The sequence below is a fragment of the Aethalodelphis obliquidens genome, unplaced genomic scaffold (assembly GCF_003676395.1).
Source record: "Aethalodelphis obliquidens isolate GAN/ISIS:26980383/991018 unplaced genomic scaffold, ASM367639v1 scaffold7, whole genome shotgun sequence".
NCBI lineage: Eukaryota > Metazoa > Chordata > Mammalia > Artiodactyla > Delphinidae > Aethalodelphis > Aethalodelphis obliquidens.
The window spans coordinates 46182651-46209029 of NW_020837951.1; the positions used below are offsets into that span (position 1 = coordinate 46182651).

The window sequence follows — 26379 nt, forward strand, 5'->3', positions numbered from 1 at the left end:
ATACACCAATTCCTCAAACTTGGCTATGAACTGTACTTTTTGGGACTGTGATGTAAGTCCCTTGTGTATGCAGATATGAAAATAGAATTTAGATATACTGAACTAAGCAGAGTTTTCAATACCAACCAATCAACTAAGGGCTCTTTTCACTCCTCCATTAAGTATTCAAGATGTTCCTATGCTTGGTTAAAATTGTACCTGGTCTAGGTTGATCACTTTGTGGAGTGACCCGTTTCCTCAACCTTGAATGGCCCATGCTCTCTCGGTACCTTGCACTCATCCGACTGCAGTTGCTGCATTAACCCGCTCATTTTTGTCATCAGGTGTAGAAATATCAAGATGCATCTAAAGGAATCTCCTGAGGTCCATATATATACTTGTTTCTGTCTCCATTGTATAAAAACAAGCCTGGGTAATTTTTCAGAGGCTACACTGACAAGGTTTGAGTTTCAGGTTTCAGTAGAACCCTTATTACATCCTTTCTGGAAACCAGAATGTCTAATAGAGCAAAGATTGACATCGTGGAGACAAGAAGCACACATTCCTGAAATGGTTTACTGGGAGTTTCAAGGGTTAAGGTCAGAGCAGACACCATGAGTGCTCTTCCCACATCCCCTCAGATTCTTCTTCCACTCCATGCACACGTGCCCCCAGTGTGAGCTCAACTTTCGCAAACCAGCACCTGTATGTTTGTCAATGGCTACTGTATTACTTTTCTGAGGCTGCCATAACAAAATACCACAGACTGGGTGGCTTAAACAACAGAAATTAATTTTCTCACAGTTCTGGAGGCTGGAAGTCCAAGACCAAGGTGTTGACAGGTTTGGCTTCTTCTGAGGCCTCTCTCCTTGCCTGGTAGATGGTCACTTTCTTTCTGTGTCCTCACATGGTCGTCCCTCTGTGTGTTGTCTTTGTACTAATCTCTTCTTATAAGGACATCGGTCATAATGGATTAGTGTCTACCCATATGATCTCATTTTACCTTAATTACCTCCTTAAAGACCCTATCTTCAAATACAGTCACATTCTGAGCTACTGGGTGTTAAGACTTAAACATATGAGTCTTGGGGGACATAATTCAGTCCATAACAGTTATCTTCAGTCTGTTACAATCACTTTTGCCATACAAGCAGGAATGAAATATGCCTGGGAATTTATGTTCCCCCAGCCATTGCTCTGAACCAATGGGTACAGAAGTGAGAATAATCTAACTTCTTTGCCTCTGAGGACCAATTCAGAGTTGTGGCCTACACTGTCCCCAGAACTCCATGACTGGAGTGAGCAAAAGTTATCCTCAGTTGAATGCGGCTTAATTAACGTATCCTTGACTGGTCTTCTTCCCTTACCATTCCCATTTCCTCACCCGCCTACGGTATTTTCTTGGGAATATATCCTAATAAATCACTTACACACAAATTCCCATGACAGGATTTTTCTTTGTCTTTGGGACTGTTATGAGTTGAATTGTGACTCCCCCAAAGATATGTTGAAATCCTAATGTGTAAATGTGACCTTATTTGGAAATAGGGTCTTTGTAGGTGTGCTTAAGTCAAGATGATGCCATACTGTCCAGTATTAGTCCTAAATCCAATATGACTGGTGTCCTTATAAGAAGAGGGAAACTTGAACAGAGAGACAGAGACACACAGGGAGAATGTCACGTGACCACAGAAATAAAAGGAGAGAACCGCCTGTGAAGACAGATGTAGAGGTTGGAGTGATGTATCTATAAACCAAGGAATGCCAGAAATTTCTAATTAATCACCAGAAGCCAAGAGAGAGGCGCGGAACAGATTCTCCCTCAGAGTGCCTAGAAGGAACCAACCCCGCCAACACTTTGGTTTTGGATTTCTAAACTCTGGAAGTGTAAGACAACAAATTTCTGTTGTTTTATGCCACAAACTTTGTGAGACTTTGTTATGGTAGCCCTAGGAAACCAATGCAGAAACCCAACTGAAAATAAGTAATTTCAGAAGTGGTCCCAGATAGCATACTCTTGGATGTGATTTTGGAATTAGATCACTTGCCAGCTGTATAGCAATAAAGATCCCATTGTAAGAGATAAACTGTGTTAAAAACCTGCTACTCGTTCTAGCATTATAACTGCTATAATTTTCACCAGTGGTGAGTTGGGATGGGATACAGGTGAGAAGAGATGCAATGACTTGCACAATACTAAGCATTTGAGAAATATGGAGGGATTTGTCAATTACCAACCTGGTGTACTGTGTGAAAGAAAGTTAGAAAGCCTCCATGGAAGCATTTAAAGAGATCCACTATTTCTGTAGCTAGAAAGCAGATGGAACTGAAGATTGGATGATGAACTATATGGAAAAAACTCACTTCCTCCTCTGTGTCTCTTTTGTTCTCACACTACTACCATAGTCACAACACTTCCAACACCAGATGTGTGGGTGTTTTTCCACACCAAGAAATTCTGACACCAGCTAGATGTGATACAATTTATCTCAGTTCTGACACTGTTTACCTGGAGATGGCATCAGATCCTACAAGGTAAGTGTTTAGTCCCACAAGACTTCTCCCCACTTCAGATGCCACTCACACGTAGTAGTTGCCCACAACTTCCATTTGACTAGGCTATAAATCAGAGGTTCCCATGGCCTCCTCCCCCTTGGATTTGATAATTTGCTCACAAAGCAGTTCACAGAACATAGGGAAACACTTATACTTAATAGTTTATTATATAATAAAGAATATGATAAAAGGTGCAGATGAACATCTAGATGAAAAACGTGTAGGACAAGGTATATGGGAAGGAGTGCAGAGCTTCCATGCCTTCTCTGGGTACATCACGTTACTCTCCCAGCAACTCCATGTGTTTGACCGCTGGGAAGCTCTCCAAACCCCATACTATAGGGATCTTTATGGAGGCTTCATCATATAGGCATGATTGATCATAAACTCCATTTCTAGCCCTTCTCCCCTCTCTGGAGAATGGGTAGTGGGGCTAAAAAATTCCAAGGTTCTCATCATGGCTTGTTCTTTTTGGTGACCAGCCCCCATCAAAGAGCCCACCAAGGGTCTCCTCATTAGAACAAAGGACACTACTATCACCCAGTAAATTCCAAGGGATTTAGGAGTTCCACGTCAGGAACAAGGGTCAAAAGCCAAATATTAGAACAAAAGATACCCCTAATACTCTTCTCACTCAGGAAATTACAAGGCTTTAGGAACTCTGTGCCAAGAACTGGGGGCAGAAGACAATATATAAATTTTCTATTATTTCATAAGCACTTTTTTATTGTAAAAATAGTAGACAAATAATGATTACTGAATCCACAGCCTGGCAAGTTTTTTATGCTAAAATCAAAGCCCTGATAGGAAAGGAGTGGGGCTCTAAGACATTGAATGGAGACATATGGGTAGATGGGTTCAGAACATGGGACCCCTGATTCCTCTGAACCCCTGGGCCTGCAAGCACAGCCTACTTTGTTTTGCTGAAGAATAGCAGCCTTCTCTTGCCTGAAGACCATACCAAAACCTCAACTGAGTTGGATGCTTTGGAGGATAGTAATTGTTCTCTTCAAGATCTGACCCCACTCCCCCTCCTTGTCCTCTAGTTCTTTAACAAGTCTCAGCATGGGCCAACTAGGGAAGTACTTCCTTGCTAGAGGCAAAAAGGAATTATTTACCAAAGGAACTTCAGGACACGATTAATTGTAGCAAAAGAAATCCGGGGTGGGGGTGGGAGAGAGCAGGCCAGGAAGTAGATCTTGATAGCATTGGATTTGGGTAGGGGTTAGGGATGGTGAAAGATAAGCTCCGTAAGGGAGAACTGTCCAATAAGGGAGCATTCTCCCATGACTGAAAACTCCCTGGCAAGAACACCTGGAAATGGTCCTAAAATATTGTTGGGATGGTTACTGGAGGCTTGCGGGGACAAAAGGCTCCTATTAAATTAAGGGCAAACGACAGAATTCCCCTGGCAGAGCTTTGAGGAAGAAATCAAAACGCTCAGGGAAGTAAGCTTGTTAGAATGGCTCTATTGTATAACGGTTAAGAACCCACCAGCTGGCTAACCATTCTTTGGAAGGGCCAGAAAATGCTCTCATCACTAAGCTTATGAAGAATAAGCTAGTGATGGAGGTACTGGCATGTCTGGCAAGCTCAGTGGTGACTGCACCAGGGTTGGTGATAGGCAATACTATTAGAGAACCAGGCTCCCTGCTGTCAGTGGGAATGATATGATTCCAGAATAGCAGAGGTCAAGTGGCAATACTCAACCACTAGGGATCTATGGTGATGGCTAATATGCCAAGATGTTGCTAAAGGAAAAATAGATGGACAGATGACAAGAGCATGGCTCGATATACATAATGAAAAATTATTAGAATTGGATGGCATAAGGCTGATTTCATCAGTGCCCATGGAATACCACTTCCGCATCCAGTTTAAAAACCGAGCCAGTCCTCACACCCACAGAAGGGCCCTACAATGCCACAAGTATATACTGTAGACTTTTCTGCGATTTAATTTGTCATATTTTGCATATAATTCACTTCTAATTTGAAATTAGTCAGCAAGTCCACTATGTACATTCTAGTCTCTTTATACTGGCTAATGACGCCTCTCATGTCCGGAATACACTTTTGTACCTTCTCTGTGTGAGTGCTACCCTGTTTTAAGTCTTCAGTAAAGTCTCTCTCAATGACCTCCATGTCTTGGTAGCCTCCCCTTCCTCTAAACAGCTATCCTGTTCATTTAATATTTACTATATTCAGCCTTGATTAGTTGTTGAAATTTTTATATGTAGAGAAAAGTCCTGGGAATTCCCTGGCGATTGAGTGGTTAGGACTCTGTGCTTTCACTGCCGAGAGCGTGGATTCAATCCCTAGTCAGGGAACTAAGATCCCGCCAGGAGCGCAGCACAACCAAAAAGAAAAAAAGAAAGAAAAGTCCATTTTTCCAACTCGATTCTTAGACCCTTGCAAACAGGATCAATCTTATATGCCAGTACTTATTACAGTGCTCTCTTGCTTAACAAAATCTTAATTAGAATTTTCCATTTAGCATTTTAATCCCTTTCATTCTTTGAACTAGAAATGGAGCTGTTTATCACTGCTTATAAGAATGCAAATATTATTACATCCATACATTTATCTTAGATTCTTAATTGGCAGAATTACTTGAAATCCTGGAAATAAACTTAAATAGGAGTATTTAATATGGAATGATTAACCTGGGTATTCAGGTAGATTCAATTCAGGGTTTTTTTTTTTTCAAGCTGGAATTATGTTTTCAACATCAGATGAGTCAAAGGAAATAATAGCCGCTGTAGAACAGGTACATAGTCTTACAATTTAGGCCCTTTTATAACTCTGTCATCTATTACTTCATATTGACTACAAAGCCACAATCGCTATCATTGTATCCTTCCATAAATTATCATGCCAAAATGGGAAATGTGACTGTTTCCTAAATGCTGAAAATTATCAAAGTGTCTTCGCCCAGAGAGACTTGAAGAAGATGCTGGGACCACTCTATTCAATATCAAAACTTGTTATGCAATTTTAGAAATTAAGATACTGTGGTACTGGTTAAGAGAAAGACTAAAAGATAGAACAGAATAGAAATAATACCTATCTATCTATCTATCTGCCTTTATAGATGCACACACAAATATACACATATGCACACATTTATAGCTTATAAAATCTTCTTTATATATGATAAATCTCACAAGAAAAAATTTAAAAAGAAAGAAGGATTCAAAGTTAATACGGTGATAGCAAAAAAATAGCTTTGAGTTTTTGAGTATTTTTTTCAAGGTAGTCACATCCCAGCATATAACCACAAACTTAAAAAAGAGACCATTTACAGGATGATATAATCCTTTCAAAAATATACTTATCCTCAGTTTCTTGATTAAATCAGATATTCTTCCACTTGACAGAAGCCCTTGGTTCCCATTTTTGTTAGCATTTGTTGATTACTCTGAGGACTTCATCCAGTACCTCACACTTAACTGTTTTGTGCTGAAATGAAATACTTCATTAAACTATGAAACCCATATTTCTTAATTTTCAATTCAAGCAATGATGCTTTTTGCTTTTAATTTTATTTCCTTTTTAATCCTAAGGATATTAGAGCAAACACACAAAGATGACAGCGTTTCTACTTTAACATCCATCTGCTTTGAATTCTCAGCGTCCTGTACTATAATTATTTCTATAGCAACCAGCTAAGGAAGTGCCTTGACAGCCACAGACTCAAAAGAAGAACATGCTGTGACAGGCTTAGCACTCGGCCATAGGGCTTTGTATCTCCTTGAGTTTCCAGTATTAAACATTACAGCTTCAGAAGCCCATGTCTTTCTCTCCTCCTTGGTTTCTAGTATCAGTAATATTTCTGCTCCTACAGCATCATTGGCATCTTTTTCTAACATGCTGCTGCTTTTTCTTCAGAGCTTTTCATTAAATCGCTTATAAAACTCCCCTCATTCCTGTTTTATGACATGTAGTATTCTGATAATAAAATGATAAACATTTTGTTTGTTCTGAATGGAAGCTCATAAACACAGTCAAGAGAAATGCAATCATCAATAATTCACCTGTTTTCTTTCAGCTTCTTAAGATCTCTTCTAATCTATTTTCCTTAAGTGATGAACTCTTAGGAAAATTGGATCATGTGAAGTTCAGAAAACACAGAAGTTCAGAGAACATCAAAAAAGTACAAAAAATGAATTCATTCTCCAAAATAACTTCACTTTTATCCCGAAAAAATGCAGAATGGTAAAACAACTATTTACAAAAGAAAACCTAAACTTGTCTTATTTTAAAACTCCATTTTATCTTGGAAAATTATCTTCCCTAATTAGGGACCAGCTTTGTTCTTATTTTTATGGTCTAGTCTTTAGTTTATTTGTTGTGAGGAACAAAATAAATCTTTATTGAGAAATGTCTATGTATCACATACTGTGCTAAGATTTCTACAGAGATTTTCCTCATAATCAACTAGCAACTATATGGAATACTAATTGTTATGTATATTTTACAGATGGGAAATTGAGGCACAGAAAGATTAAGAAACTTTTAAAAAGTTATATAGCTAGTCAGTGGCAAATCAAATTTGTTCTGCTATAATTAGATTCCAGAATCTCTGCTGTTACCTCTCATGTTACAAAGTTTCTCATCATCTTACCACTCTTTTTTTTTTTTTAACATCTTTATTGGAGTGTAATTGCTTTATAATGCTTTGTTAGTTTCTGCTGTATAACAAAATGAATCAGCTATACTTATACACATATCCCCATATCCCCTCCCTTTTGTGTCTCCCTCCTTATCCCACCCCTCTATGTGGTCACAAAGCACGGAGCTGATCCCCCTGTGCTATGTGGCTGCTTCCCACTAGCTAGCTGTTTTACATTTGGTAGTGTATATATGTCAATGCTACTCTCTCACTTCATCCCAGCTTACCGTTCCCCCTCCCCGTGTCCCCAAGTCCATTCTCTACTTCTGCGTCTTTATTCCTATCCTGCCCCTAGGTTCATCAGAACCTTTTTTTTTTTTTTTTTTAGATTCCATATATATGTGTTAGAATACGGTATTTGTTTTTCTCTTTCTGACTTACTTCACTCTGTATGACAGACTCTAGGTCCACCCACCTCACTACAAATACCTCAATTTCGTTTCTTTTTATGGCGACCAATATTCCATTGTATATATGTGCCACATCTTCTTTCTCCATTCATCTGTCGATGGACACTTAAGTCACTTCCATGTCCTCACAATTGTCAAGAGTGCTGCAATGAACATTTTGGTACATGACTCTTTTTGAATTATGGTTTTCTCAGGGTATATGCCCAGTCGTAGGATTGCTGGGTCATGTGGTAGTTCTATTTTTAGTTTTTTAAGGAACCTCCATACTGTTCTGCATACTGGCTGTATCAGTTTACATTCCCACCAACAGTGCAAGAGGGCTACATTTTCTCTACACCCTCTGCAGCATTTACTGTTTGTAGATTTTTTTTTTTTTTTGCAGTACTCGGACCTCTCACTGTTGTGGCCTCTCCCGTTGCGGAGCACAGGCTCCGGACGCGCAGGCTCAGCGGCTATGGCTCACGGGCCCAGCCGCTCTGCGGCATGTGGGATCTTCCCGGACCGGGGCACGAACCCGTATTCCCTGCATCGGCAGGCGGACTCTCAACCACTGCGCCACCAGGGAAGCCCTGTTTGTAGATTTTTTGATGATGGTCATTCTGACTGGTGTGAGGTGATACCTCATTGTAGTTTTGTTTTGTTTTGTTTTTTAACATCTTTATTGGAGTATAATTGCTTTACAATGGTGTGTTAGTTTCTGCTTTATAACAAAGTGAATCAGTTATACATATGTCCCCATATCTCTTCCCTCTTGCGTCTCCCTCCCTCCCACCCCTCTAGGTGGTCACAAAGCACCGAGCTGATCTCCCTGTGCTATGCGGCTGCTTCCCACTAGCTATCTATTTTACGTTTGGTAGTGTATATATGTCCATGCCACTCTCTCACTTTGTCCCAGCTTACCCTTCCCCCTCCCCGTATCCACAAGTCCATTCTCTAGTAGGTCTGCATCTTTATTACCGTCTTGCTCCTAGGTTCTTCATGACCATTTTTTTTTTCAGATTCCATATATATGTGTTAGCATATGGTATTTGTTTTTCTCTTTCTGACTTACTTCACTCTGTAGGACAGTCTCTAGGTCCATCCACCTCACTACAAATAACTCAGTTTCGTTCCTTTTTATAGCTGAGTAATATTCCATTGTATATGTGCCACATCTTCTTTATCCATTTATCTGTTGATGGACACTTAGGTTGCTTCCATGTCCTGGCTATTGTAAATGGAGCTACAATGAATATTTTGGTACATGACTCTTTTTGAATTGTGGTTTTCTCAGGGTATATGCCCAGTAGTGGGATTGCTGGTTCATATGGTAGTTCTATTTTTAGTTTTTTAAGGAACGTCTATACTGTTCTCCTTAGTGGCTGTATCAATTTACATTCTCACCAACAGTGCAGGAGGGTTCCCTTCTCTCCACACCCTCTCCAGCATATATTGTTTGTAGATTTTTTGATGATGGCCTTTCTAACTGGTGTGAGATGATATCTCATTGTAGTTTTGATTTGCATTTCTCTAATGATTAATGATGTTGAGCATTCTTTCATGTGTTTGTTGGCAGTCTGTGTATCTTCTTTGGAGAAATGTCTTAGGTCTTCTGCCCATTTTTGCATTGGGTTGTTTGTTTTTTGATATTGAGCTACATGAGCCGCTTGTACATTTTAGAGATTAATCCTTTGTCAGTTGCTTTGTCGGCAAAAATTTTCTCCCATTCTGAGGGTTGTCTTTCCATCTTGTTTATGGTTTCCTTTGCTGTTCAAAAGCTTTTAAGTTTCATTAGGTTCCATTTGTTTATTTTTGGTTTAGTTTCCATTTCTCTAGGAGGTGGGTCAAAAAGGATCTCGCTGTGATGTATGTCGTAGAGTGTTCTGCCTATGTTTTCCTCTAAGAGTTTTATAGTGTCTGGCCTTACATTTAGGTCTTTAATCCATTTTGAGTTTACTTTTGTGTATGGAGTTAGGGAGTGTTCTAGATTCATTCTTTTACATGTAGCTGTCCAGTTTTCCCAGCACCACTTATTGAAGAAACTGTCTTTTCTCCACTGTATACTCTCGCCTCCATTCTTAACTATACATCACCATTTTTTCACATCACGTCCATGGATACATAAAGTAAATGACATTGACACCATCCTTCTTTTATAGATGAGAGAAATGACATAAAGTCACTCCCCCCAAAAACTTCTTTAAGAATGGTAAAAAACAAATAAGCAAACCAAAAAAAAAAATTTTGTGTGTGTGTGTGTGTGTGTGTGTGTGTATGTGTGTGAAACGAAGTTTTACTCCTCTGGCTTAGTTCATTTTCTCATAACTTTCGAAGTTCATGTAACACTAAACTGTATTAAAATTAAAGTTCTATAAGAAAGAGGCTTGCACTTGGATTGCTTGTGGTATAGCTTTTCAGAGCCTGGTCTTTAGAGAATAATTGCCCCCTGTTTAAGTTCAAGTTCTCTCACATATAGACTGTGGGCAAGTTATCTAACCAATGTGAGGCCTCTTGTAAGGTAAGGATAATAATGGTATCTGGTTCACTGACTGTTACAAGAATTATCTCCGGTAATACATGGTACAAAGTTTTTGCATAATGCTCTACAGTGTGTATGTGTGCAATAAATATTATCTTTTGCCTTTAAAAGATGGGCTGAAGCAAAATTGGAAGGCAGAAAAAAGATGAAAGATGATTTTGGATGGAAAAGAGGATTTCTCTGTGGAAAATGTTCAGATTCTACATATAAGACATATAGGAAATACAGAGTGAAAAATAAATGGGTATGATTGGAAGTAGTTTAATTAATTCTAGCTTTAAAGCTTCACCTAATGCCACTGCTTTATTCTGTAACTTGTAGATTTACTTTGTAATGACTGATTCTGTAAAACTGGATTATGGTTTTATTTTTGTGAAAGAATCTTTTTGTCTTCCTTACTATTTCTAGTTTTTATCTAATGTTTTAAATTATAGCTCAAATAAAATAGTTTAATTAAAAGACCTTCATAACTCAATGTTTCATCACACTGGATTTCAGGTAAAGTTAGTTACTGGATGTGTGAGTTTTTCCAATCCCATTAAGAAAATAGTAAAAAATAGAATAGCCTTTATACTTGGAACTCTATCAGTAATAAATGACCCACAAAGTGTCCATAAAAATTAGCTATCCTGATGAGCATTTGTGATTCACATTGTATACTCTATGGTGAGCCAAGGTATCTATTTCTTAATAATCTTACTAAGGGCTCTGTCAGGACTCTGGCCAACAACTGGCTTGATGTTTGCATTTTGTGTGTGATGTAGTTTTTTCCTTGGTTGACTCTTATGGCCCCACCCTGATGAACCAGTTGTAGCAAGCCTCAGCATTTGTACGTAGAATACATTCTGCCTCTTGCTCACCGAAGTAGCTTTCTGTGTACCTGACACCTGAGGTAACCATCCATAATCCAAATACCTTCAAGAGGTACTTTTAGATTGATACTCCCTGTTTTTCCATATGTCTTGTCATATTCTCAGAGAAGTAATGTCATCCTAGCATCAACTATGTATCATGTGAAATAGCACAGAATATTTCCTGGAACATTTCTTAATTGCGTTGCTCCTCTACCCAAAATTGTGCTGAAATATTAGCCAATGGCCACAGTTTTAGGGGAAAAATATCTACTGATGTCCCATCAAAAGTTTCCAAATCTCCTCTCATTTGAAAGTGATGAACTCATGGTAGACTGGTTGATTTTTTTCTTTCCCAAATTTATTTCCTTAAGAAGAAATACAAGGTTTCCTAAACTTTTTTTCTTAAAAATCATTCCTATATTTTTAGCCCAGAATCTGTAGAAAGTGTAAGGTTTTCTTGGGGGGTGAGGGTGGGAAAGTCATCATCTTGATGATATTTTTTAAAAATCTAAGATGGGTAGTTTGAGAATGATGAAAATGATATAATTTATCTTTTGCTCTTCAATAATTAGCAAGGTCTTTAAGTTGAAATTTTTAATACTTCTCCCAAATTATATCATTCATGTCATTGATGGAAGCAGAATACTTTACATCATAAAATTTTCTAAATTTCTAGAAAGATGAATAAAACAAGAATTCCAATCAATAGTACCATCAATTATTTAAATACATCACACATACAGAGTGGCAGAGTATTTTGAAGTTTATTTAATTGGATTGTTCTTCAACACGTGAGATCAAAATAAACCATGATATCTATGTATTTGACTAAGTTCATGCTTTGGTAGTTTTCTAGTTGGTTTGTTTTGAAGGTGGAATAATGGTATTTTGTATTACATTTCCTGTAATCAATAAAACTTATTCTTGGCAATTTTATAGGGATTATAAGTTATTTGAAATCAAAAATACAAATAAGGTTGTCTGGAGAGTCAACTATTTATTTTCTAAAGAACTCTAAGAAAATTGGAACCTAAGTATTTCAGTGATTTCAGGGAATAGAAGGAAAGACATAATGAAAGAAGATTTCAACATAAAAACTGAAAGGTAAGAGGTAATTCAAGGATAAAAGAACTTCAGAGACTAAGTCAAAGAAAATCATGAAAAACAGTAGAGTTCAAGAGCAATCAACCCAGAGAAAAGGTTTTGAGCGGACAAAAACTAGGCATGCATGATGCCTTTTCATTGCATTCCATTCATTATAAAGACAATGAATTAATCAAACCATCTCATTATTTCATCACCTAGCTTTGTCTCGTGTCAAGCATGAAAAATGACTGAGAAGAACAAGTTTCAAAAAGAAAGAAAACTTTGAAGAGTATGAACACACGGTGAGTGCTAACTCCCAAAGACCTGGTTTTTCAAGAATCGTACAGGAAATTAAATAATGATGTAGTAGTTAGAAATATGGGTGTGCTTTTGAGGTTCCCACACCCTCCTAAAGAGGGGAAACAAAATGGATGCCTGTGGTTCTATCAGTATTAAATGGTAAGTGTATGTGTAGGTTTGTAGTCACTACAAACCTCACATTCTGGTCTTATGTTTTGATTTTACCGTCAAGTAATAATTTTCTTTCTATAATTTATGTCAATCTGTAATTTAGAACTTTAGATAATTTTATGCCTCCAAATGTCTAAGTTAAAGGGGGCACCATGGTCTGCACTCAAAGAAAGTATAAGGTCTAGATTCCTCACTCTCCTATTTACTAATTACTCACTTTAACTAAATCTCAACTTCAGTGCATTTCAGTTTTGAAATATGTACAATGATAATATCACCTGCCCTACCTTTCCCACAATATAATTGTGAGGATGGAATAAATACATGTGACAAAAGTTTTGTAAGCCCTAAAGTGTAAAACCAATAGAAAGTTTCACCCCTCATGAATGTAGCAGATAGGACTTCACTTCTATCTCTCATTTTAAAGACTTTGTAGTTACATATTTGAGAAGAAAACACTAGGCACTTTTTTTTTTTTTTTTGCGGTACGCGGGCCTCTCACTGTTGTGGCCTCTCCCGTTGCGGAGCACAGGCTCCAGACGCACAGGCTCAGCGGCCATGGCTCACAGGCCCAGCCGCTCCGCGGCATGTGGGATCTTCCCGGACCGGGGCACGAACCCATGTCCCCTGCATCGGCAGGCGGACTCTCAACCACTGCGCCACCAGGGAAGCCCACTAGCCACTTTTTAATGTCCCTGACTGCACGGTGGTTTTGTCAAGAATCAGGCAGTCAGAAGATAAAATTCCAGGTGATCAATCATATACTTCATTCGAACAGTAACATGATTATTGGCAAGAAGACAACTTTATCATCTATACTCAAAAATAAGCAAACATTATATATATAAGTATATAATGTATACATAATATAAAGTATACATATTTATAAGTATTTTAAATATTCCACTCAAACCAATAAAGTGGTTTGAAGCACTCTATCTGAGATGTCTTATAAATATAGTGAATTATTAATGTTTCTGGTCTTAGTAAGTACAGTTCTAATGTATTTTTCTAAATAAAATGGCCTTAAATTGAAAAATGACCATGAGTAAACGTACCTTTCTGAATCAATATTTGCCTTATTATTCTTGGAAAAATCTACGCAATGTTGTTCAGCAAAGTGCCAATGAAGCTTCTATGCAGGAATCAGAGTAAGATGAATATAACGTGATGACTGTGGTCCCCTTTGAGTCAGATTCTATAGCAGAGTCCACTTTCCTAGTGTGTTTAAACTTTTCCAAATGAAATGCTGTCCATTATCACCTGTTCAAAAATATTGAGAAAATTTAAGTTACTGCAATTCAGGAACCTTGACATTGAGTAAATGTTGCACACACAGGCAGACACACACACACACATTTGTATTACAGCAGAACAGAACCAATTCAATTTTATAACTTAAATGATAAAGCATTGCTATAGGAGGTAAAACATTTCTACTGGGGCTGCAACACCCCTCTCCACACTCCTTGGTTTGCATTTGCTCTTTTGAGGAAGGCTTAAGCTTGTCTCCAGAATCTCAAATAAGTGCCTGAGTGTGTCCTACAGGGTGGAATCTGTTGAGTTTCAGTCTTAAACCACAAAGAATCAGCTAGTTAACCATAAATAAACAGTTGCATCATTACCTTCCCACCTGCTCACCCAGGCACAATGCCCTGTAAAGCTTTCTGTTTCAGAGTTCAGAATCATAGGTAGATAAAGCCTGTTGATTGGTTGGAGATGTACTTTATATCAGCAGTAGCTAGAGCATTAAAGAAACAAAGAGTCTTAATTCAGGTTTACCATGATGGATTGAATTGCCTCCTTACTCAGTTTCAAATAACTCTGCACTGGTCCCATGTAAAGGATTTATTTACTCGGGAACTTATCCAAGTCAGGCAGGTATTAACAGTGCTTCTTTTATCCTCGCTTCTCTCAGTTAGTTTCACCCTTAAAATGTTCCTCTCCACTCTCCTCTACCTGCCAGTCCTGTTTTTAAAAATTATATCCAAATATTTTTTTCCTTACAATGATATTCTTCTAAATCCCATTCTGGTCACTCCAAATTTTGTTAGTTAATAATGTGTCCACAATGGGTTATTAAACAAGAAAGCCATTTTTCATTACTGTCATCATATCATTAATTAACTAAAAAATTTCATTTTAAAATGAAGAAAGGGAGAAAAAAGAATGTTATAATGCAGAAACTGAAACTAGAATTGATTTCACAGATATAAATTTTCCATATCTGTTGCTCAGTCACAGGACCTGTGTTGTATTATGTAACAGCCAGTATTGGCTCATCTTTATTCTGTCCAAGCACTGCTAGTAGATTTCCTTTGAGCCTAAAAGATTATCGAGGGCTTCCCTGGTGGCACAGTGGTTGAGAGTCTGCCTGCCAATGCAGGGGACACGGGTTCGAGCCCCAGTCTGGGAAGATCCCACATGCTGCGGAGCAACTAGGCCCGTGAGCCACAGCTGCCGAGCCTGCGTGTCTGGAGCCTGTGCTCCGCAACAAGAGAGGCTGCGATAGTGAGAGGCCCGCGCACCGCAATGAAGAGTGGCTCCAGCTTGCCACAACTAGAGAAAGCCCTCGCACAGAAACGAAGACTCAATACAGCAAAAATAAATTAATTAATTAATAAAAATTCCTGTCCCAACATCTTCTTAAAAAAAAAAAAAAGAATATTATCGGGGGGCTTCCCTGGTGGCGCAGTGGTTGAGAATCTGCCTGCCGATGCAGGGGACACGGGTTCGTGCCCCAGTCCGGGAAGATCCCACATGCTGCGGAGCGGCTGGGTCCGTGAGCTATGGCCACTGAGCCTGCACATCCGGAGCCTGTGCTCCGCAACGGGAGAGGCCACAACAGTGAGAGGCCGCATACCGCAAAAAAAAAAAAAAAGAATATTATCGGCTTCCCAGTCATGGAAAGTAAACCAGATTGTTCTATTTGATTCCTTATTAAAGAATTCCTCAGACAAATGATCTCATTCTAATATAGAGATATCTCATCATTCATTATTCATTTAACAAGTACTAAGTGCCTACTATGTTTCAGGCACTGTGCTAGGGAATGGAACTAATAAGAAATAAATCAAAGAACTTATAGTCTGTTGGGGGAAATAGATATCAAACACATAACTACATAGAAGACTACACAAGAAACTATATATTCACATCAAATTCATTAAAAAGGAGTTCAGTTCCTCTTAAGTCATAATTAGACTAATTGTTTCCTTCTAATCCTGAAAGGGAATGTATGAAAAACAATTAATCCAAACACCTACTATATTTTGAGCTCTGCTCTATGTGGTAGACAAGAATGTCATTTGTAGTCAAACTGACCTGAGTTCAAATATTGTCACTTAATTCACTTTTCCTTTAGGAGAAAAAAATAATCTGAAATTCTGTGAACCTCACCTCATTTTTATCAACAGAAAAATGGAGATGGTAGCAATTTCTAACAGGATCTTTTTAAGGTTTAAATTAAAGAAGCATTAAAAACTCAGTGGGTGCTCTAAAGAAGTTTCTAAGACTATGGAACTATTAAGTACTAATGTAAACAAGAATTTGATTACTCAAAGGAATGAATTGGAAAGTTCAGGAGTACATACTGTAGGTTGCAGCTGCACTTTAAAGAATGCAAAGATTTATGGGGAAAAAAGGGAGTGTCTTTACTGGGAACAGGATGAGCAAATGTGCACAAGTGGGAACAGAGATTATTTGGGAAATGGTAGAGAAATTAGTCTTGTTTGGTTGAGGGTACATGTGAAGCTGAGGACATAGAATGGGAGAGGAAGAGGCAAGCCCTCAGGGTTTAGCTCTTGACTGCAGAGGAGAAGGTAAAAAACAAAATAAAATAAAGCAAACAAAAATAATATTTAGCCATTGCATTATCTTCCCATTTTTAGGTATTTTTAGAGATTAAAGCAGAGATGAAACTCTTACATTTTTACTTTATAAAACATGTTCTGTGTTTTTCTCGAGAAATGATATTGAGGGAAAAAGTTTCTCCCTGAGCCTGTGAACTAAGATTTCATTTGAAGGACAGGTACAGAACCAGGGCAACAACAGGCTCTTAATGAACATGGCAATTGTTTAAACTTGTCAATTAGAAATATAAATTATTGTATTATTTCACTTCACATATTTTTATATGTATTCTCAGCATTGATGGAATACATATATCAGAATATATATTATATATATATATATACACACATCTATTTTCTTCCACAGATTTCTACCTGAAATCATCATTTTCCTTTATAATAGTGCAATTATAATCTCTGAATGTATATGAAAGTAGGTCATTACCTTCAGGCATCAAAAAAGCAACATGAAAATATCAACCATTAGGAGAAAAAGAAGATTAAAAATGAGAGATGTTGGTTAATGTTCTCAATAATATATATAAAAAAAGAAAAGCAAGGTGCCAATCTTTATAAAAAGATTGCTTTCTTTTTTTAGTAAAATAAATATTTTTGATTTAGACTTTTTCTTTTAAAGGAAATTTAAATGTTATATTGCACACCAATCTTCCAAGGCTTTGGGCATTTGCTTTCTATTCTCCAGAACCTGAATCAAACATTCTTCTGGAGCTATCAATGACATATACATTATTTAGAGTTATAACTACAAAATGATTTGAATTAGTACCTTTGGGAAATTCACCCTTGACTTAGTGTGTATTCTAAGAACTGATCTGAACCTAAATCTCACATTCCACATGAAAAGTTGTGCTTTTCCTAAGTGCAAAATGGTGGACATTCCTAAGTACTCTTTGTCTCCATCTTTAGAATGAATCTTCTAGAATTTGGGGTAGACTGTAAACCTTAATTGGATACTTCTTGTCCTCCTGACTACAAATGGACCTCTTAGCTAAGCAGTAAACTGGCAGCAATTGGGAGCCTTACAAACCAGTCATGAAATTCCCAACAAAAAACATACTTTTAATAAGCTCTCATTACCTCAAATTTGCTACCTTTGAGGGCTATCCAGTTGAATGTACATCTTATGAAAAGTCATGAAAATTCAGTTCTACTCTTCATCTTATTTCTGTCTATACCTAAATGACAATGCACATCTTATTCAGTCAGTCAATCTCTAGCCCAAAGGCTTTTTTATGTTACATTGGAATGGGCTGAGCCAAGAAAGAACATGGCAGTCAACCATGATAAAATGAGAGAATCATATAACGGGACTTTGCAAATAGTGATGTACTGTATAAACTAAAGGCTTGTGATCAGAGTAGCAAAAATGTAAAAACAACAAAAAGATCATGTTGGTGGTTGTACATTGATAAGGACTATATTTTCCCCACCTTCACAATATTTCACTACGATAAAGAATAAATGAAATGAGGTTCTGTGACAATTGTAAAAAGAAAGTAGGCCTTATCTGTTCATGGCAAGTGGTTACAAATTTATAACACATTTGCAAAAACAGCAAATGCATAAATAATTAAACCGATTAACTTTGATGCTACTTATACGGAAAGTAGGATTTGATTGTTTTTTCACATTAAGTCAGTACCAAAGGGAGAATTTATTCTTTGCCTGTTGTTCATGATGGAAGCAATGTACAAAAATTTTCCTTACTTTTTTTTTAATGTAAAGATAGAATTTATTAGAGGGAAGGGTTGCTGCCAGAACAGTGGGCCGAATTCCTGGTAGTCTGGGAGAGTCGAGCCTTTCCTTACTTTTAAAATTTCCTATTATCCATAAATCACTGTATAGAATGTAGATGACTTTTTTCCAGCTATACCAAGGGGAAAATAAAGGCAATGCATTGTAGGCTGAGAGTTAAGGATTTTAAACCTTTCCAGGCAATAAAAGTGGAGATACTAAGGAAGACAGTGGATTCCGTCCCTGAAAGAATGTTGCAGACGTTTGTTGCTTGTTCTGAGAAACATTCTTACTGATGTTAAGAATAACCCTACCTTCTTTTGTGTAAAACCAACCAACCATTTCTGGTAAAGTCCTCCAGTCATAGTACATCAGCTCTCCGTCCCCAGTGGATGGTTTAAGGTATAAGGTATCGGCCAAGCTAGGACAATTGGAACCCTTCCAGGATTTTTTTTTTCCCAGACAGGGGAAGGAGCAATGCTCCTCTGATAGAGAAGTGATGAGAAGTGTGAAGGACAAGAATTTTGTCTGTTAAGTTTCCCACCATTAGGAGAAAAACTAGTCTGATTAATGCAGAGATAAGAGAAAGAGACAGAAACTTCAAACAACATGCAAATTCCTAGCTCTAACAGTCTGAGGGCTAGATCTGTACTTGAGTTACAAAAAAGACCTCTAGTCCTGTTCTCCTCTATTTCCCCCTTTCTGACTGAGCTTGTTGGAGTTCAGTTTCTGCATTAGCAATCCTGACTAATCCAGGGAACTTACATTTGACAGCACAAATCAACAATACCACAGATATTATTTACATTAAGAAGAGGTTAATTTACTTGTAAAATGATGACAAGCTAGTTGAAAAGCTTCCCTTACTTCTAATGCTATCTTCCCCGGGTGAGTTGCTGAGGCTCCCACAAGGCTTAACTTGCCAAAACCTTCTCTCTGTGTCTTGAATCTAGTCCTCTACCCTCCTCCCTAGTAAAGCCTACTTGCCATTACCTAGCCCACTGCAAAAGCTCAGTAAGTATTAGTAATTCCTTAATACCATCTGACCTGTTCTGGCCCTTTACATAGACTTTGAACAGTCTGGCCTTTTGCCCCTCTACTGTTGAGAGCTACTACAGTTAGCTTTAGTTGATTTGTCTTTTTTTTTTTTTTAATTAATTTTTATTGGAGTAGATTTGTCTTCTGATCCTCCTCTGTGTGTTCCTGCTTCTATTGGCCAATGTGGGATAAGCTATTCCTCCTGAATTTGACTTTCACTTTTGGACACAATGCCAATCCTGGATTTTTCAAGGTTCTCTTTTCTCACAACCCTTTCTGATCCATATTATGGAGGGATAGATGGGATTTCTTCACAGTATGTCCACAAGGGGCAAAGAATTGAATTTAGATGCTTTCAAAGGTTAAATTTTTACTGCCTTATGTTATCAACTTACTCTGGTTCTTCTTCTTTTTTTTTTAATCAAAGATATTGGCTATGATTATAAGAGAATGACCTAAACTATCAGACAATCTTCCATTTATGATCTATTGGCTGCAATTACCTCATAAGGCAAAAGTGCAATTTCAAAGTCTATACTCTAATGAGTAGATTATTTAAAAATTCCATAGGGACAAAAAGTTTTTTGTAAGTTTTTTGTTTTTTTTTTGGAGTGGGCTCTCTGACATAATACAACTTGTGTCATTAAAATGTAAGTTCTGTGAGGGTCATAGATTTTTGTCTTGTTTTTCACCAAGTCCCCAGTGCTTGGAAGAGGACCTAGTACATGTGATTGCTAACATTTGTTGGAGAGCTCACACATAGTGACTGTAGAGTTGAATTATTTTGCTAAATAATTGAATAAATGTTTGCTTTTCAGTGTGTGTGCCCCTACAACTTGCACAGCCCTGTGGACAATTAGAGAACGAATAAGAGTGCATCCTGCAGAAACTTGATCTAGTAGGGGAGAGCAACAATATAAAAATAGGTACGCTAAACATTCAAGTGAAATGATTCTGTATTCAAGATCCAACCAATGTGCTGTTTGCTTTCCTGAGAAGTAACACTCCTTTCTGTAGAGATTTGAAGTTATGCTATAGAGGATTGGCTTTTGAGCTGTGTCTTAAAATATGAATAGAATTTCCGCAGAGAGAAGCTCAAAGGCAGAGAATGCCTTGCCCTAGAAATCAGTCCTAAAATCTTTTCTGAGCCTTCATGAGACCAGCAGAAATAAAGAATAGTATGTTTCAGTAGCTGAAATAACTTTACTGTAATTTGTTAAGCACTACAGCTTCTTCAAGACACAAGTATTTAAGCACTTCCGAGTGCCCTCCCATGGAAAAAAATGTGGCCTTTCTACCATTTTTCCTTAAAGTGAAATGAGTAACTTGAAAAAAGCTTCTTCTGTTTTTATTTTTAAGAGTTTATGTTTCAGTTTGAAGCATGTGTCACATTAAACTCGAATTGCCTCGTAAAGAAAAATACAAGTAATTCAAGGAAAGGAAGGGCATTTTCTTTTCCTTACTTAAGTTTCGGCAGGATCGTGCAATCCCCGGCAAGTCTCCCTCCCCCTCTTCCTCACCCTGTGGCAAATTTTAAAGTCATGATTCATCAAACCACAGTTAGACATTCTGAACTGCGCTGACTCCTTCTGCAAAACAGGTTTGTTCACAAAATGGATTCTTCATTAATTCTTCTCAGCAAATCTCTTGTATGGTAGTGACATTCACGATACAATAGTTCTCTTCAATGCGGTACTAGTTTTCACAAAACCCCATCTATAGAGTTTTAAAAAATACCTTATAGTGATAGTAAACTTAGTACACTCAAGCTACATAGAAATGTAACTTAGATGTTTTTGTTTAAAGGAACTTTAGGAGACACTGCGTTTTAAGAGGTCCAAGAGTCAGTTCTTCTGATCTGCATTTCATTTCCGTATTGCAAATATCAAATGCTACAAAGAATATTTGTCTAACCCATCATTTCTAATCCCAGTGAGTTTTTGTGCTCTCTCTTTACTCAACTAAGCCTTTATTCTCTTTACACTTAGAGCAGTTTGAGCAAATTTACCTGTGTCCACAGTAAATATGCCTCAGCTCCAGGCAGCTGACTTCTTGTTCACCCAGATGGAAATTAAACTGAAATGTGCACATTGCAAGCACCTGCCACAGACTCTAAAAAATGCAAAACCTTAACCAGGCAACAGGATATAGTTTCAAATGGAAGGAAGAGCTGCCTAAGGATCTTTAATTCTCTGGATTGCTTACTATAAACCCATTAGCTGAATTTAAATTTCTTGGGGTTCTTCTGAACCTGGCTATCATGCATGGAATTTAGAATTGTTTCTTTTTCACATTTTGCTTATTTTTAGTCTCTCCAAAAGACTCCTGGTTATGTAGCAGATTTAGGGAAAATGTTAGAATTTGCATGTTTGGCTTTGAGCTTAAAGATGATCTTGGTTATAAAAAGTGTGCAGCTTTTCCTCTCTTTTTTACCTTATATTTTGATACTTATTTTATGGCAATTTCACAACCTTTTGTAGTAGGGATGTACAAAAACTATAAAATACCTTTTATAAAAATTTAAAAAATGATTTTTATATACCAACTAGCTACACAGGGGTCACATCCAATATTTTTGTACAATTATGGCATTGAAAGACATTTTTGAATCCTTCAGTTATTAAAATTGGTCTTAAATCCCCTGCCACTGTTATGCATGTCAAAAAAATGTGGTATGTCGTGGCAAAACTCTACTGTTAAACTACGGTAACATCTGTCTTGCAATAGCAAAGTGAAAGAGGAAAGTAAAATTGCTTTAGGACCTTGTTGAAATCAGATAACCATATACTCTAGACAAAATGGCTTTTAAATTCTTCATAATAATCAATACTTCAGGACACTAAGAGACAACAGTCAAAGGCTATTCTAATGTCCACCGCTATCCAAAACTGTGCAAAGAAAATTTGTTTTTTACTCTCCACTGGTGAGATAAATTTCCTTTTCAACTGCAAGCAGTGCAGGACCTGCACTTTCTGCAGGGTGCACACCAAGGGATTTGTTGGTACTCTTTAGCCACAGTTCTGCAGGGCTGACAGGGCAACCCGTGGGGGGAGGCATTGGGACCCAGCCACTGCCTCTCCTACAACCACGGGAACATCTAGTCCCAGTTCTGCTACATCATCCAGACCAGGTCAATGGAGAGGAATAAGGAGGAGGAAAGAAGGAATACCTTTTGAACAAAGAGAGATTTCGCACACAAATCCATCATACATTACGTCTTCTCTCCATTATAATATACGTGTAAATTATCTCTGAAAGCTGGGCCTACAGATTTAGTGGGAGCTATAAAAAAAAAAAACAATAATCAACACTCAAAATTGGCTAATTCATTTAATTCTCTACGAGGAAAAACTATTAATTATATGGGGACTGTTAGTGGGCCATCTAACCAAGGGTGTCCTTAGATAAATAATAAATCTGTAATAGTTTGCTAGGACTGCTGTGACAAAGTACCAAATAGACTGGGTGGTTTAACCAACAGATATTTAATTTCTCACATTTCTGGAGACTAGAAGCCTGAGACCAAGGTGTTGGCAGGGATGGTTCCTTCTAAGGGCCATCAGGGAAGAACCTGTTCCGGGCTGCTTTCCTTGGCTTGTAGGTGGCTGCATTCTTTTTTTTTGTATTCATATTTTCTTCCCTTTGAACATCGGTGAGGTTTCTTGCCACTGATTTTCCATCTCTGCCCCTCCTAATTAGTTGTCCCACCCGAGGACTAGGTGTTCTCTTTCCTCCCATCAAATCTTCAACTAGAAAGGAGGATATGAAAATATCCTTAGTGGAAGGGTTATCCCTCATCCCTAAGGGTAGTAATTCTTTTGCTGTACCGGTTCTTCTGTCCTCCCAAATCTTGTGAAAGCTTATTACAATAACTAGCCTGTTTTCGGTTTTGGTTTTGGTTTTAATCTTCAACTCTCTTTCTTTAATAATTAATCTTCAACTCTCTTTAATTTCTTTAATTTAATAATTTACTATTCCACTTAAAAATACATCACAATGAGTACGTTGCTGCTTCTCATTTTCCCACCATTTTATGAAAGTGTGAGGTCTAAGAGTTGCCTACACTTCACATTCTCAGCTTCTATGCTCTTTTCAGACCACTTTCTCTCTACTCTGCTTCTGAAACTCTTATCCTGAAGGCCATCATCTCTCTTAATTACCAAATTTAAGGCCCATTTTTAATCCTCTTTCAAAATGACCATTCTGTAGCTTTGGCAATATTACCCACATCTTCCTTCCTGATAATTTCTCCTCTTGCTGTTGTTTCTTCCAGATTACTTTCTCTTCATTTGCTTCCTGCTACTCTGACATATCGTCTTCTGTATTTATTTTATTTTGATAGTTATTGTCAAATTGCTCTCCAAACAAATGAGCACCAGCAATGTATGAGGGTATATCCCTTTTCAAATAGTCTCGCCAGTTAAGATGTTATAGAAAGTTTTAAACCATCTTCAGTCTAATGGATATGTATAGATAGATAGATATTCATCGTTTTTTTAAACAGTATTTCCTTCACTACTGTGCATTTGAACAACTTTTCCTGTTTGGCTATTTGGATTTGCTTCTCTGAATATTCATATTTTCCCTTCATTTTTGTTGTTTTTCAGGTTGCTTGTCTTTTTTCCTCAACAATTTGTAAGAGCTCCTGGTATAATATAGATATCAGTCTTGTTAATACATGGAAACAAAATTTGAACTTTTAGTGAGAACCTACTGATTTTGTTTATATTTTTCCACATGTGCATTTTTATGTGTGTGTATTAAAAATCTCCCTCTGTTAATCATATTAGATTTCCATGCATAGATAACAGTTTGCCAATCCAAAGATTATGTATGTTATTTGTATATTTACTTCCATTTAAATCTTAGACCCCTCTGGACATTATTTTTTAATATGGTATGAAATGGGGATCCAGTTTTTCTAATTGTTTCCATTTGAAGAATTGTTTTAAATTACTTGCTTAATCTATTGAGTTCAAATAGAAGTTGAAAATAACATCATTACTCAATTTAAGGATGTGACTCTATTGTTATATAGTCAACTGAGCTTTTCTTTTTAATTAATAGAATTTAGTTTTTAGTGCAGTTTAAGGTTTACTGAAAAATTGAGCAGAAAGTATAGAGTTCCCATAAAATTCCTCTTCCCCTGGCCTCAGTTTCCTCTATTATTAATATCTTGCATTGGTGTGGTACATTTATTATAACTGGTGAACCACTATTGATACATTATTATTAACTAATGCCAGAGTTTACATTAGGGCTCACTCTTCATGCTGTACAGTTCTATGGATTTTGCCAAATGCAAAATACCTTGTATATAACATTATGATAGTACAGAAAAATTTCCCTGCCCTAAAAATCCCCTGCACTCCACCCACTCATTCTCTTACCCTTCCCCCAAACTCCTGGCAACCACTGATGTTTTTGCACTCTCTAGAGTTTGCCTTTACAGAATGTCATATAGTTGAAATCATATGGTATACTGCCTTTTCATACTGCCTTATTTAATTTAGCAATACACATTTTAGATTCCTCCATGTCATTTCCTGGTTTGAGAACACATTTCTTTTTATTGTTGAGTAAAATTCTATTGTATGGTTGTATAATGGTCAGTTTATCCATTCAGCTCTTAAAGGATATCTTGGTTGCTATCAATTTTTGGCAATTATGAATAAAGCTGCTACAATCATTTGTGTGCATATTTTTGTGGTAAAATAATTTTCCCAATTCATTAGAGTAAGTATCTAGGAGTGCGATCACTGAATTGTATCCTAAGACGATGTTTAATTTTGTAAGAAACTGTCAGGCTATCTTCCAAAGGGCAGTGCCATTTTGTATTCCTACCAGCAGTGAAAAAGTGTTCCTGCCAATTGGATTTTTGAATAAATATCTATTACTCAAACTAATATCATCATGCAATGAGTTTATATATTTTTTCTTTTCCATTAGAAAGTTTTGCTGCAAGTAGGTTGACATATTGAATAAAAGAAAAATCATTATGATAGCACAAATTACTAAAGTTTATAGGAGAATTTGTGTACAAAATGTTTTGTAATTAAGCTGGCATTAGGAAACCCGAAATTTCACAACTTTGGATTTAAATAGCTCTTTTGCTCTCCTTGAACCTAGAAGGCAGACTTTGACCTCTTGACCTTAACACACATCTTAATTTTTCTCCCCCCAGATTTCTTGAAAATTTATTGGGGTAAAATTAGTTACAATAGCCAATGTGACCATCTTATTCTCTTTTGTTAGGCTAATATTGAGAGGAATGGGGATACCATATTCAAGGATAAAAAAGACTTGTGAAACATTAAGTTACTAATCCTAGCATGATCCTGCTAGTAGGAGTATAAGAATTGACCCACCAAATTATTCACTCATTTTCCTAAGTCACACAGTAATAGATACTAAGCCACCATTGAATTTGAGTTTCTGTTTTATCTACGATTTCTCACCCACAAAAGAAAATGTAGAGAGGCAGAGATATAAGATCTTAGTACAAGTATGTTAGCTCTTTTTGTTTGGTAGCTATTGGAATTACAACATGAGGATAGGAGAAATATTTTTCTTGTTACGTATTTAAAGAAAAAAATCACAATAATGATAATTCAACTCTCAAACATTTAAGAATAAAATGTAGAGATGCAGTTCTTATTTTAGAAAAAGGAGCAACATGATAAATGTGATATTACGATTTTTTTTCCAATTAGGAATATTTTGTGTAATATATACATGTCAGGTTATTATAATTTTGATTCTGTCAAGCATAACAATGAATGTGAAATCACTTAGTAGAATTTTTAATAATGTAAATTAAAATTTTTGCATGTGACTCTAAGTGATATAAGAAAATTATAGGTTAACTGCAGGGATGAATCCATTTAGTCATTGTTTATAGTCATAGAATGGAAAATATTCCAAAAACAATTCAACCTATGATAGAATAATCTTCAACATTTTTCTCAGAGCTAAAATAAACATCTAAATAAATCTTGCATTATGTTCTATACGAATAATTATTTTGATATTAGTTTCACAAATGTTATTTTCACACCCAGTGTTAATTAACTTTTAAATCTACTAATTAAAACAGCAGAATCTGGGCTTCCCTGGTGGCGCAGTGGTTGAGAGTCCGCCTGCCGATGCAGGGGACACGGGTTTGTGCCCCAGTCCGGGAAGATCCC

The 26379-nt window shown here is 37.0% G+C and overlaps 1 long non-coding RNA gene across 2 annotated transcripts; it reads left to right on the forward strand.

The window, feature by feature from the left end:
* Window positions 1-1977: 1977 nt before the first annotated feature.
* LOC113620044 (uncharacterized) lies at window positions 1978-25112 on the forward strand. 2 transcript variants are annotated; one of them, XR_003432638.1, is made up of 5 exons: window positions 1978-2514; window positions 5246-5304; window positions 12297-12379; window positions 20011-20118; window positions 23800-25112. It is a non-coding gene; the product is annotated as an uncharacterized LOC113620044 (long non-coding RNA). The 2 variants fall into 2 exon arrangements; XR_003432639.1 differs by lacking the exons at window positions 1978-2514; window positions 5246-5304; window positions 12297-12379 and adding an exon at window positions 16224-16369.
* The last annotated feature ends 1267 nt before the right edge of the window (window positions 25113-26379 follow it).